Consider the following 15,173-nt stretch of genomic DNA (forward strand, 5'->3'; position numbering starts at 1 on the left):
TTCGCATCCGACGATAGCAGGTGGTTTCCATGGAAACGCAGCGAGGTGGGTGAGGGCCCAAGGCCCAGTTCGCTCGCCGTCTAGATGGGAAAGGCACGCTACAGTCTGCAGCTCAGAAAATGGCGCCAGGAGGAGATCGCCGGGACGTGGAGCTGACATACTGCTCTGCTTTTCAATGCTCTCCTCTGCTCGTCAATCTTATGTAATCCCAGCTGGAAGTTTCCAGTAGCCTGTGTATCTCCGTTTCTCTCTATGGATTGGTAAATGAAATAGAATGATCTGTCCTAGGTAGATGCAATCTATGTCAGTAATAAGCAAGATAGAGAATCAAACTTAAAACTTGTCTTAATCTATGCACAATTTCGAGTAATAGTTGTAGCCCAAACAACATTCTGTCCAGCAGTCTTCTAATGGCCAAAATTAAATTGTGGACTAAAGTTGGAAGTTGTAGTGATTTCTCTGTACATATCCATGAAGGCAATGCATGCCATTGCGATTGAATATTACTGGGCTATGGTGACTTTGTTACATAATTATGTAAAAATTCGTACTTATTTACTAATTTTACAGGGACCAATTATAGATGACTTCGTTACTAAGTTGTGGTGAAATATTTCAGTTTTTAGACTATCATCTGCTACTTGCAAGCACCAATCTTTTGATGTTTGTGATTGTGTGTGCTCCCTATACACTAGTGAATTAATGTTGTCCCTCTACACTTGTGAAAGTATCTGGTGTTGAAGACTTAAAGTTGCCATTTAGTTGTGGGTGCCATTTAGTTGAATTTCAGAATACTGCATATGTCCAGCTCAAGTTCAGTTGTGGCATTCAGTTCATTTCAAAATACTGCATACGTATGTAACTTCTGTTTAATTCAGTAAGTACATCTGCACTTGGAGTCATACCATCAAATTACAACAGAAGTTTCTCATTCAGTTTACAACGCTTCCGCACGCTTATTCAAATTCAGTTAACTATGTCCAGCTCCAGTATGGCAACGGCGGCAGCAACACACGAGGTGGTCTAGCGAGAGGGAGACTCCCACCCTCGTAAGGCTGGATCGGGTGTTCATCACAGCTTCTTGGGAGGAGTTGCATAGCAGCTGCATGCCGCGCTGCTTGGCGACGGTGGTGGCTGACCACTGCCCACTCCTCTTGGACTGTACCACCAAGTCCACGGGTCCGAAGCGGTTCCAGTTTGAACGCGTCTGGCTACGGTTGGAGGGCTTCGAGGAGGTTGTGCGGAGCGCCTGGGGTGTTGTGGAGGGGGGCCCAGACCCCTTACGGCGGCTCACCGCAAAGCCGAAGCGCACGGCACGCAGTCTGATGAGCTGGAGTGACAAGAAGGTCGGATGTGTCAAACTGCAGCTGATGATAACGCGGGAGGTGGTCATGAGGCTGGATGTAGCCATGGAATCTACTCAGGGCTCACCTCAAACACGCTTACCTGGCCCTGGCTTCTCTGGAGCGCACCATTGCAAGGCAGCGAGCCAAGATCGCGTGGCTCAGGGAGGGGGGCGTCAACACGGCCTTCTTCCACCAACACACAGCTTATCGCCGCCAGAAGAACGTGATCCATAGCCTACAGGTGGGAGGCGCGGTCATCTCTTACCATGCGACTATGGCTGAAACTGCTTTCACTCACTTCGAGGGTTTGCTTGGAACCTCGGTGGAGAGGCAGCATTCCCTGGACTTGGACTTCCTGGACACCCACTCGAAGGACCTCTCGGAGCTAGAGGCGGGGTTCACGGAAGACGAGATCTGGGAGGTGATTTGGCGACTGCCAGCAGGCAAGGCGCCTGGACCCGATGGGTTCACGGTTGAGTTCCTCCAGAAGTGTTGGGGAGTGGTGAAAGGGGACTTCATGGCGGCCTTCGACAAGTTGTTCACGCTGTGCGGGCGCGGGTTCCAGGGCCTTAACCAGGCCCTGCTGATCCTGCTGCCTAAGCGCCCGGATGCACCGGCGCTTGGCGACTACCGGCCGATCAGCCTAATCCATATCTTTGCCAAACTGGTTGCTAAGGAGCTGGCCACTCGATTAGCCCCTCGGATGGAGTCACTGGTGGATCGCAACCAATGCGCATTCATTCGCAAACGTTGTATCCATGACAACTTCATGTTGGTTCAGCATACATCTAGATTTCTTCACCGGAAGAAAGAGCCGCGGGTGATGCTCAAACTCGACATTGCACGCGCCTTTGACTCGGTCTCTTGGGGTTTCCTCATGGAGATCCTCCGCAAGTTAGGGTTTGGACCAAGGTTCCGCGAACTGTTGTCCATCCTCCTTTCCACTGCGAGTACGCGGGTGATGCTCAACGGCGAGCCAGGCCCCCCGATTTGGCACCGACGGGGCCTGAGACAGGGCGACCCCTTGTCACCAGCGCTGTTTGTTCTGATGATGAACTCGCTCAACAGGATGTTGGCCAAGGCGATTGAGCTGGGGGTGCTGAGACGCTTAGCGCGGCGGGACTTAGTGACATCGGTGTCACTTTATGCGGACGATGTGGTAATATTATGCCACCCAGATGAGATGGAACTGCGGGCTGTCCGCGGTATCCTGGAGCTCTTTGGGCACGCATCAGGTCTGCGTACCAAGTTCGCTAAATGCTCTGTATCACAAATCGCTTGCTCGGATGCTGAGGCTGTAGGCGCAGCTGAACTCATGGAGTGTCAGCTTGCGCCGTTCGCGGTGAATTACCTTGGCATCCCACTGTCTATCAGGAGGCTGACGGCTGCTGCGTTCCAGCCCCTGGTAGATCGTCTAGCTGACAAACTACCCACCTGGAAGGCATCGATGATGCCTAGGGCGGGGCGTTTGGCGTTGATCCGTTTGGTCCTCGCAGCGATCCCTCTGCATCAGCTGATGGTGTTGGGCCTCCACAAAAGAGCACTAAAGCAGGTGAATAAAATATTGCGTGGATTCCTTTGGGATGGTAGGGCGGATGCCAAGCCCGCGCCAAGGTCGAAGGGATCCGTACGCATCCTCCAAATCCACCTCACCCTGAGGCTGATGGCATTATGCGCAAGGTCTGGGATACCCAAGCCTCCCAGTCGCAGCGGCCTACACACCATGGTGGTCGGCAACGGTGAATCTGCCCTCTTCTGGGAGGACAAGTGGCTGGATGGCAGGTCCATCAGAGAGATGGCGCCGGAGGTATACGCTCTAGTGCCGAAACGTCGGCGGAAGACACGCACGGTCCGGGAGGCGTTGGCTGGACGAACCTGGATCCCCGACATAGTTGGTGCACCGAGCGCCCTAGCACTGTGGCAATACGTTCAGCTATGGGGCCGGCTCAGGGACACCCAGCTTGGGGCGGATCCGGACAGGCTGGTTTGGCGGTGGACGACGGATGAATAGTATTCGGCTGGTTCCTGCTACGACACCCTCTTCCAGGGGGCGATCATCTCAGGTTCATGGAAGCTTAACTGGAAATCCTGGGCGCCGCCGAGGGTGAAGTTCTTTATCTGGTTGGCCTGCCTTGACAGATGCTGGACGGGGGAGAGGCTGGCACGGTGCGGCCTTTCGCATGCGCCGAGATACCCACTCTGCGATCAATCTGTCGAGACCATGAGCCACCTGCTCACAGGATATTCCTTTTCCAGGACGATTTGGTTTGAGGTTCTATCGGATCCGATCCACCTCAGGCCCTCCCATGGCTGAGGGTGACTTCGCGGAGTGGTGGTCGCTGGTGGTGCGGACTACCCCTCGCCAGCTGCGCAAGGGCACTTCGTCGATGATCATGCTTACGGCATGGTGGATTTGGAAACACCGGAATGTGGCGGTCTTTGATAACATGCGGCCTTCGGTGTCATCCTTGTTCAACGACATCGTGGCCGAGGCGCGGCAATGGGCGGACGCGGGAGCACGGGGTGTGCGCCAACTGCTCCCCTAGATTAGTTTTTCTTTTTCTTGGGTCGAGTTGTACGGCGTGTTGTGTCCGTCCTCGAACTTGTACATAAACTCTTCTTTATCTATCAATGCATCGGAACGCAAGGCTTTTGCGTTTTCGCGAAACAAATGCAGTGACACACAGTCATGCTCCTTCACTTGCCATCCTCGAGCATGGTTAAGACGACCTCGATGCCACGACCATGGAACTGGCCGTGCACGCGAGCGGGTGCGCAAGGGCAGCGGCAGCAAGGTAGAGCGGCGACCAGGACAAGAGCGGCCACACCCGACACGGGCGCTGGCTGAGAGCGGACTCGGCGGCGTCGTGCAGCCGACCACGACCATGAAGCAAGGCGAAGCCGGCGACCGAATGGCGTAGCGAGCCGTTTCCGTCTCCCTTTGTTGAACTGGGTTTTGGGCCGACCCGTACCGCTGAGGGTTTCAACTTGCTGCCATTGGATGCGAACGGACGGACCACACGGAACAACGTCCCTCTGCAGTTCTTTTCACTATGTCAGACGAACCACGTCCAAAAAATTGCACATCCAAAGCGTATACAGGTGTTATATTAACTAGAAAAGAAACGTAAGGACTGCTTCAAAAAACAAGATTTGTAAGGTATCCAAATAAGACATTTTCATAAGGAGACAAGCTTATCCAAACAGTAAAACCTACCCAAAAAGACCATACAACCAAATGACCAATCTATGGTGGTCTTAGAATGGCTACTTCAAAGCATGTGCTAACGTACACAACGTGGCATACGAACACAACGCAATTGATCATCCGTATTGAACAGCATGGCATACGTTACACAACGCATCCTGCCTTCCGTTGAATGTTGCACTCTCACACTAGATCTGCACCAAATGTATTTCAGGTTTACATATATTTCAAAAAGCAGCGCACGTTTCTTTTCGTTTGCAGTATAAGATTAACACGGTTTCATTTGTTTAGTTATGAAAAAGGTGATTTTATTGCTCCTCCACCATCACCATCGCCGTCCCTATACAGTTCATGGTTAACGTTGTCCCGATGCATGCGCTAGAATGTTCCACTACTGGCGTCTTCACCACTTCATACGTCAATCCCTTCTTGTCATTCGTTGCATCGATGCATATTGTGGAGCCCTCGCTGACCTCGCCTCTGACTAGCATCTCAGACAGCATCGTCATCACGTTCTTTTGCACCCACCTTCTTATAGGTCTTGCACCATACATCTGTGTGTATACAAACATGCTTATCCAAAATCATGGCCAAATATCAATGTGCACTAGAAAATAGGCTAGATTTGCTAACCGGATTGTGTGGTTCTGATAGGATGACGTCCAACACGTCATCACTTGCAGACAGAGATATGCCCTTCTTTGCTACTGTAGCAACAACGTTCTTAATCTGGATTTTTGCAACCTCTTTCATTTGTTCGTACGAAAGAGGCTCAAATATTACTATCTCACTCATTCGGTTGAGGAGCTCAGGCTTGAAGAACTTCTGAACCTGCATGAGCCAACAAGATGTATGACAATTAGAATTTAGAAGTAGGCAACCATTGGATCCAGTACTTTACATGAAAATTTGGGATTAACGAACCTCTTTCATGACATGATTTCGTGCAACTTCTAGGGATATTTCTTCTGGTAATTGCGTTAGGTGTTTTGATCCTAGATTTGATGTCATAATGACGATGGTATTTTTAAAATCTACAGTTCTTCCTTTGCCATCCGTCAGTATACCATCATCAAGAATTTGAAGAAAAATATTAGACACGGAGGAATGTGCCTTCTCCACCTCATAAAAAAGGACGATGCTGTATGGATGCCTTCTCACTTTTTCTATCAATTGTCCGCCGTCTTCATATCCAATATAGCTTTTAAGAGGTTATAAATGATGCATTCATACGGCTCAAACTAGTGAGATGGAGCATGAAAAGGTGACGTGCATCGATGATAAAAGATATATAAATGCACAAGAAAGTAATACCTTGGAGGAGCTCCAACGAGACGCGTAATTGAACCAACACTATCATATTCAGACATGTCAACCCTAACAAGCATCTTTTCATTGTCAAATAGCTGCTCTGCGAGAGCTTTTGCAAGCTCTGTCTTCCCAACACCAGACGGGCCCAAAAATAGGAAAGAACCTATCGGTTGGCTAGGTTGATCAAGACCCGCCCTAGAACGCAAGATGGCCTGCGCAACCAAATTGACGGCTTCATCCTGACCAACAACTCGCTCATGCAATCTGTCCCTTAACTGAAGTAACTTGTCCTTCTCCTCCTCGTGGAGTGTAGCAATAGGAATTCCAGTCCATCGACTCACAATCTTCAAACGATAAAAGTCCAAACATGCATGATAATCACATCATATTATAAAACCAACTGTAAAACGTTATCAGGAAGAAAGAGTGCTTACTTGTGCAACATGTTTGGGTTAATAATTGCTTTTTGGTCTCTACATGTAGTGCTACTTTCCAGGTTTCTTTCCACACTGTCTGTCAGGCTACTAATTCGAGTAATGTTCTCATTGCCAATCTGAGCCATCTTTCTAGCTATGGTAGTGCATGCCTCATCAATCAAATCAATTGCCTTATCTGGAAATTGACGACCTACATGATACAACATTAAAAATCATGAGCAAGATTTATAAAACTATTACATTTCAACCAGGGTATCCAAACAAGACATTGCCATGAGGATACAAACTTATTGAACAGCAAAACCTACCCAGAAATAGCAAAGAACCGAAGTAAAAGTTGATTAACTCCTTGACATACCGGTGATATAGCTGGAGCCGAGGTGCGCAGCAGCAACAAGAGCGGCATCCTGGATTTCCAGTCCATGGTGGCCTTGGAACCGCTGCTTTAGCCCCCGCAAGATGGCAATGGTTGCTTCCGTGGTCGGCTCCTCCACCTGCACTTTCTGAAACCGTCGCTCGAGCGCAGCGTCCTTCTCGATGTATTGGCGGTACTCGTCAAAAGTCGTGGCTCCCACGCAACGGATTCGTCCACGGGCCAACGCTGGTTTTAGCATGTTGGAGGCTGTCGTGCTATTATGCAGAGTGCTGCCGGCGGCATAGAGCATGTGCTTCTCATCTATGAACAGTATCACTTTGCCGTTGGATGCCTCCGCCTGCTTTATCATGTTCTTCATGCGCTCCTCAAACATGCCGCGTAATGTTGTACCGGCCACCATGGCGCCAACGTCGACCTCCACGACGCGTGCCCCGACGAGCGCGGCAGGAACCCTACCGGAGGCGTCGCGCTGGGCGAGACCCTCGGCGATGGCCGTCTTGCCGACTCCCGCTGCGCCAACGAGCGCAACACAGTTCTTGGTCCTGTTGGAACTAATCTTGTTAGTTTGTAGTTCATCGTGTTTATTTATTTGAGTTGAAAAAGAGAAAGAAAGCACAAGTGCATGCGGTGCTGCGAAAAGTCTCTGTGTGTTCTTCTCCAATGTGTATATGTGTGTGTTGATCCTTGGGCAAATTCTGTCATTTGGTATCAGAGCTAGCTGCGAGGTTCGTGTCTTCATCGCCGTCAAGCTGCGTCACGATCGAAGGAGGAAGGTGTGCTGCCCTGTAAGTCGCGTCGCCGACAGCAAGGAGTTGATGGCCATGGCGCAGAGGTCATCGCCATGATGAGTTCGCCGTTCATGTCCGAGTCATCGACAAGGTGCGGCATCGTCGATAACATGAAGACGAGTCACCGGCGAGCTGCGTCACCGGTGGCGAACATGGAGGCGAGCCACCGGCGAGGTGCGGCACCGGCGGCGAACATGCAGCAGCGAGCGCGTCACGGCGGCGTGCTCGCGGTGAAGGCGTAGGAGGTGCGTCTCTCGGCGAGGCCAAATGGCAACGACGGCAATCGGCGTGCAAGATGGCATTGGCGGCCATCTGCGAGGTGCACCGACGACATCGACAACCGTACCATGGCTTCAAGAGAGAAATAAGTAACAACAAGATTAGGGAAGTGATTGTTGGAACTAATCTTGTTAGTTTGTAGTTCATCGTGTTTATTTATTTGAGTTGAACAAGAGAAAGAAAGCACAAAAGTCTCTGTGTGTTCTTCTCCAATGTGTATATGTGTGTGTTGATCCTTGGGCAAATTCTGTCAGGTCCGACGGCAGAGGATGTCGATGACGCGGTCGATCTCGTCGTCGCGGCCGATCACCGGGTCGCCCTGGCCGGCCATGTCTCGGCCGTAGGTATGCAGGCTTCTCATTGATTGGTAGTAGTTCCACGCCCACCAACACAGAGCAGAAGCTGCTGTGGCGACGACCGTAGAACAAGCTCGTTCTAGCAACACCGAAGCACGAACATGCGGCAGATGGAGAGCAGTGCCCCGCCGTGATTGGCTAAGAGCGGGGGCGGCATCACGCGGCGGTCGGCGAGGGGAGCGCAGGTCGTCACGCGGGGGCTGGCGAGGAGTAGGCGAGCGCCCGATGATCCCATCAAGCCACCTTGACATAATTGCTAGTCTGGGGGGTCTCGACCGGCACTGACAATATTGATGCGCCCTGGTGGCCTTTTATGTGGGCTATACTATATACAGAGAGAAATCGTGTTCCTAGTGCTATCGGGAAACAATCTCCGAGTCTCATACGGAGGGTTGTAGTTATTATTATTATTTACATAGAACACTGTTAGTTCATTAAGATTAAGACACGTTGGGTTACACTAGTGGGATATATAGTTCCATATCGATGTCCATAGAACACGGTCCTCATGATGAACTATACCCTACACCCAAACCCGCTAACACATGAGCAGGTTGATTAGATGATCGAGGTGCATAGACCACATTAGCGTCAATGAGAGATTCACACGCAATTGATTTTTCATATCTCTAATCAAGGTGCCTGGCGGTGCAAGATCATAGTGTCATTCGTCGTCATGGCGGTGCAAGAACAACACAAAATCGCACCACGCCCCCTCTTGTCCCCACGCGGGCTGTAGGGGAGGAAACCCTAGCCACCGCGTCTCCCACCCCCTCCACCTGCCTCCTCCCTCCTCCGCCGCCGCCAAGGGGTGCGACCCGGCAAAGTTTGGCCGACGGCGGGGCCCCTCCTTGTCCCCTTGTCCCCTTCGAACCGCTTTGGCGGCCGGCGTTGGTGGCAGCTGACCAGCAAGGAGGGCTTGGGCGTGGTGCTGTCGGGTACCACGGCGCCGCATCGGTGGTGCGGAGGACAGTGATGTCTACTTCCCCCTCCTTTTCCTGTAGACAGTGTTGGGCCTCCAAGAGCAGAGGTTTGTAGAACGGCAGCAAGTTTTCTCTTAAGTGGATCACCCAAGGTTTATCGAACTCAGGGAGGAAGAGGTCAAAGATATCCCTCTCATGCAACCCTGCAACCACAAAGCAAGAAGTCTCTTGTGTCCCAAACACACCTAATAGGTGCACTAGTTCGGCGAAGAGATAGTGAAATACAGGTGGTATGAATAAGTATGAGCAGTAGCAACGGTGCCAGAAAATAGCTTGCTGGCGTGTAGTTGATGGTGGTAGTATTGCAGCAGTAGTAACGCAGTAAAACAGTAAACAAGCAGCGATAGCAGTATTTAGGAACAAGGCCTAGGGATTACACTTTCACTAGTGGACACTCTCAACATTGATCACATAACAGAATAGATAAATGCATACTCTACACTTTTGTTGGATGATGAACACATTGCGTAGGATTACACGAACCCTCAATGCCGGAGTTAACAAGCTCCACAATAATGCTCATGTTTAAGTAACCTTATAGTGTAAGATAGATCAATAGACTAAACCAAGTACTAACATAGCATGCACATTGTCACCTTCATGCATATGTAGGAGGAATAGATCACATCAATATATCATAGCAATAGTTAACTTCGCAATCTACAAGAGATCATGATCATAGCATAAACCAAGTACTAACACGGTGCACACACTGTCACCTTTACACACGTGCAGGAGGAATAAAACTACTTTAATAACATTGCTAGAGTAGCACATAGATAAATTGTGATACAAACTCATTTGAATCTCAATCATGTAAAGCAGCTCATGAGATTATTGTATTGAGGTACATGGGAGAGATGAACCACATAGCTACCGGTACAGCCCCGAGCCTCGATGGAGAACTACTCCCTCCTCATGGGAGCAGCAGCGGTGATGAAGATGGCGGTGGAGATGGCAGCGGTGTCGATGGAGAAGCCTTCCGGGGGCACTTCCCCGCTCCGGCAGCGTGCCGGAACAGAGATTCCTGTCCCCCAGATCTTGGCCTCGCGATGGCGGCGGCTCTGGAAGGTTTCTGTGGTTTTCGTCAATCGTATCAGGGTTTTCGATCCAGGGGCTTTATATAGGCGAAGAGGCGGCGCAGGAGGGTCGAAGGGGCGACGAAACCATAGGGCGGCGCGGCCAGGGCCTGGGCCGCGCCGGCCTAGGGTCTGGGGGCCCAGTGCCCCCCCTCTGGTCCTTCCCGGGTGTTCTGGATGCTTCCGGTGAAAATAGGAACTTGGGCGTTGATTTCGTCCGATTCCGAGAATATTTCGTTACTAGGATTTCTGAAACCAAAAACAGCAGAAAACAGGAGAGCACTTCGCCATCTGGTTAATAGGTTAGTTCCAGAAAATGCACTAATATGACATAAAGTGTGCATAAAACATGTAGATAACATCAATAATGTGGCATGGAACATAAGAAATTATCGATACGTCGGAGACGTATCAGCATCCCCAAGCTTAGTTCTGCTCGTTCCGAGCAGGTAAAACGATAACAAAGATAATTTCTGGAGTGACATGCCATCATAACCTTGATCATACTATTTGTAAAGCATATGTAGTGAATGCAGCGATCAAAACAATGTATATGACATGAGTAAACAAGTGAATCATAAAGCAAAGACTTTTCATGAATAGCACTTCAAGACAAGCATCAATTAAGTCTTGCATAAGAGTTAACTCATAAAGCAATAATTCATAGTAAAGGCATTGAAGCAACACAAAGGAAGATTAAGTTTCAGCGGTTGCTTTCAACTTGTAACATGTATATCTCATGGATATTATCAACATAGAGTAATATAATAAGTGCAATATGCAAGTATGTAGGAATCAATGCACAGTTCACACAAGTGTTTGTTTCTTGAGGTGGAGAGAAATAGGTGAACTGACTCAACAATGAAAGTAAAAGAATGGTCCTCCATAGAGGAAAAGCATCAATTGCTATATTTGTGCTAGAGCTTTGATTTTGAAAACATAAAGAGAGCATAAAAATAAAGTTTTGAGAGGTGTATGTTGTTGTCAACGAATGGTAGCGGGTACTCTAACCCCCTTGCCAGACAAACCTTCAAAGAGTGGCTCCCATTTTATTTTATTTTGGGTGGCACTCCTTCCAACCTTTCTTTCACAAACCATGGCTAACCGAATCCTCGGGTGCCTGCCAACAATCTCATACCATGAAGGAGTGCCTTTTTATTTTAGTTTTATTATGATGACACTCCTCCCCACCTTTGCTTTCTCAAGCCATGGCTAACCGAATCCTTCGGGTGCCGTCCAACAATCACATACCATGGAGGAGTGTCTATTTTTGTTAATTAATTTGGGACTGGGAATCCCATTGCCAGCTCTTTTTGCAAAATTATTGGATAAGCGGATGAAGCCACTAGTCCATTGGTGAAAGTTGCCCAACAAGATTGAAAGATAAACACCACATACTTCCTCATGAGCTATAAAACATTGACACAAATCAGAGGTGATAAATTTTGAATTGTTTAAAGGTAGCACTCAAGCAATTTACTTTGGAATGGCAGGAAATACCATGTAGTAGGTAGGTATGGTGGACACAAATGGCATAGTGTTGTTTGGCTCAAGGATTTTGGATGCATGAGAAGTATTCCCTCTCGATACAAGGTTTAGGCTAGCAAAGTTATTTGAAACAAACACAAGGATGAACCGGTGCAGCAAAACTCACATAAAAGACATATTGAAAACATTATAAGACTCTACACCGTCTTCCTTGTTGTTCAAACTCAATACTAGAAATTATCTAGACCTTAGAGAGACCAATTATGCAAACCAAATTTTAGCATGCTCTATGTATTTCTTCATTAATGGGTGCAAAGCATATGATGCAAGAGCTTAATCATGAGCACAATAATTGCCAAGTATCACATTACCCAAGACATTAATAGCAATTACTACATGTATCATTTTCCAATTCTAACCATATAACAATTTAACGAAGGAGAAACTTCGTCATGAATACTATGAGTAGAAACCAAGGACATACTTGTCCATATGCTACAGCGGAGCGTGTCTCTCTCCCATAAAGTGAATGCTAGGATCCATTTTATTCAAACAAAACAAAAACAAAAACAAACCGACGCTCCAAGTAAAGCACATAAGATGTGACCGAATAAAAATATAGTTTCAAGAGAAGGAACCTGATAATTTGTCGATGAAGAAGGGGATGCCTTGGGCATCCCCAAGCTTAGATGCTTGAGTCTTCTTGAAATATGCAGGGATGAACCACCGGGGCATCCCCAAGCTTAGACCTTTCACTCTTCTTGATCATAGTATATCATCCTCCTCTGTTGACCCTTGAAAACTTCCTTCACACCAAACTTCTCATAAACTTCATTAGAGGGGTTAGTACATAATCAAAAACTCACATGTTCAGAGGTGACACAATCATTCTTAACACTTCTGGAAATTGCTCAAAGCTACTGGAAGGTAATGGAACAAAGAAATCCACCCAACACAGCGAAAGAAGCAATGCGAAATAAAAGGCAGAATCTGTCAAAACAGAACAGTCCGTAAAGACGAATTTCTAATAAATACTTCCGTTGCTCAGATCAGAAAACTCAAAACTAATGAAAGTTGCGTACATATCTGAGGAACACGCACGTAAATTGGCATATTTTTCTGATTTTTCTACAGGGAGAAAATCCCAGATTCGTGACAGATAGAAATCTGTTTCTGCGCAGAAATCCAAATCTAGTATCAACCTTCGATTAGAGGCTTCACTTGGCACAACAAAACACAAAACTAAGATAAGGAGAGGTTGCTACAGTAGTAAACAACTTCCAAGACACAAAATAAAAACAAATTACTGTAGCAAAATAACACATGGGTTATCTCCCAAGAAGTTCTTTTCTTTATAGCCATTAAGATGGGCTCAGCAGTTTTAATGATGCACTAGCAAGAAATAGTAGTTGAAGCAAAAGAGAGATTTAAGAGGCAAATTCAAAACAAATTTAAGTCTAACATGCTTCCTATGAAGAGGAATCTTGTACACAAATGAATTCATGAAGAACAAAGTGACAAGCATAAGAGGATAAAACACGAGTAACTTCAAGATTCTCAACATAAAGAGGGGAAACTTAATATTATTAAGATGCATATAACCATATTTCCCTCTCTCATAATAACTTTCAGTAGCATCATTGATGAAATCCACAATATACCCATCACTTAAAACATTCTTATCATGGTTCATATGCATAGAAGTATCATTAAATTTGGCATAAGAAGAGTTATTATCATTAATAGTAATTGGAGCAAGATTATTATCAAGAATTTGAACATGGTAAACAAGTTGCATATTAAGGGAATTGTTTTTGGTAATCCAATCATGACTATGACAAGCTTCATAAGGGTAGTTATAACCTATATCATAGCATTCTTTATAATAATCATCAAAGATCGGAGGCACAGTGTCATCATAAGAAATATAATAGTTATCTTTCACAGTCGGTTTATCTGTGTCCATACCATCATTGTTATTAGAAGGAGATGTATCAAGAACATAATGACCAGTAGCAAAAGGATTTTCAAACACCTCTTCCCCAAGCTTAGAGCTTTCTATATCATTATGGGAGGAAGCATGGATAGCACTGACACTATAGCAATTATTGTCATCATCATTTTCAGAATTAGTTTCCCAGAGATTTGCAATATCAAAAGTAGTGTGCTCATTCAAATCATGATTGCTAATGTATGTAAAGGGCATAGGAAGATCATCGTATTCAGATTCATTATCACAATAATCATTAGGAGCAACATACTTACGGTTACCTAGCGTTATCTCATTCACGCGGGGATACGCCGTTACCTCTTTCTTTTTATTCTCCTTCTTCTTCTTCTTCTTCTTCTTCTTCTTCTTCATTCCCTTCTTCTTCTTCTTCTCTTCCTTCTCCTCGTTCCCTTCTTTAGGAGGAAGAGGCTTGAAGGGTGGCTTGTCCGCATAACCTGATTTACTTTCCGAAACAATAGAAGAAACTTGGGAGGATCCCTCCTTTTCATTAATTAGTTGAAAACACACAGCGGTCCTATCATATTTTGGCAAGGTGTCATCTTCTAAAATATTTTGTATGTAAGTATTTGTATGGCTATTATCAATGCAATAAGAAAAACACCCATGCAGGACATCATCAATATCAAGATCACTCATATGTAACAAAGAGATTTTTCTCGACAGTTCTTCACACCCCAAAAATAAAGTAAGTTCATCATGCTGATTAGGAGTAATTTCATCATCACAATACAAATTTGCAGCACTCATTGGGTTCAAATTATCATTGGAGGAGCATTGAAAATTAAAATGACCCACTTCATGGCAAACTTCACAAATAAAAGGATAGAGGGCACAAACTTTTTTACCAAGATCATCTAAAGCCCTAAACCACTTTCTAGTTTTTTCATTAATATGATGGATGCAATATTCATCTTTGACTAGATTGATTCCACAAGGTCTATGCATTCCACAAAAATTAACATGCTTATAAGAAATAGCATTCTTAGGAGTTTGAGCATGCTTATTGCAATAATTAACAACAATTTGATTCTTCATGCAAGCCTCTTTAAAAGGTTCATGATACTTATCAAAATTCTTTTTAGGCAATTCAAAATGAGAAGCAAAGGCTTTATAAAGATTTGCAGAAACTTGAGAGTCAAGACCATAAGTAGCACTCATATTTCGAAATTTATCGGTATCCATAAAAGCTTCAATGCATTCATAATCATAATTTATACCTGACTCTTTACCTTCATTGTTCTCCCATCCTTCAGCGTTGTCCTCAATCCGATCAAGAAGATCCCACCTAGCTTCAACCTCCTTGCTTGTGAAAGATCCCTCCGAACACGCGTCCAGATAGTCCTTGTGTTGTCCTGAAAGCCTCGCATAAAAATTATTAACAATAACATTACGGGGGAGCTCATGAATGGGACATTTGAGCATTAGTGATTTCAATCTCCCCCATGCTTGAGAAATACTCTCTCCATCACGAGGATAAAAGTTATAAATATAATTCCTATCAATATGCACTT

The 15,173-nt window shown here is 46.2% G+C and overlaps 1 pseudogene; it reads right to left on the minus strand.

Moving 5' to 3' along the window:
* Positions 1-3,374: 3,374 nt before the first annotated feature.
* LOC127329880 (chaperone protein ClpB1-like) lies at positions 3,375-8,091 on the minus strand (annotated as a pseudogene).
* Positions 8,092-15,173: the final 7,082 nt, after the last annotated feature.

The sequence above is a fragment of the Lolium perenne genome, chromosome 2, assembly GCF_019359855.2.
Source record: "Lolium perenne isolate Kyuss_39 chromosome 2, Kyuss_2.0, whole genome shotgun sequence".
In the NCBI taxonomy this organism is placed as follows: Eukaryota; Viridiplantae; Streptophyta; class Magnoliopsida; order Poales; family Poaceae; genus Lolium; species Lolium perenne.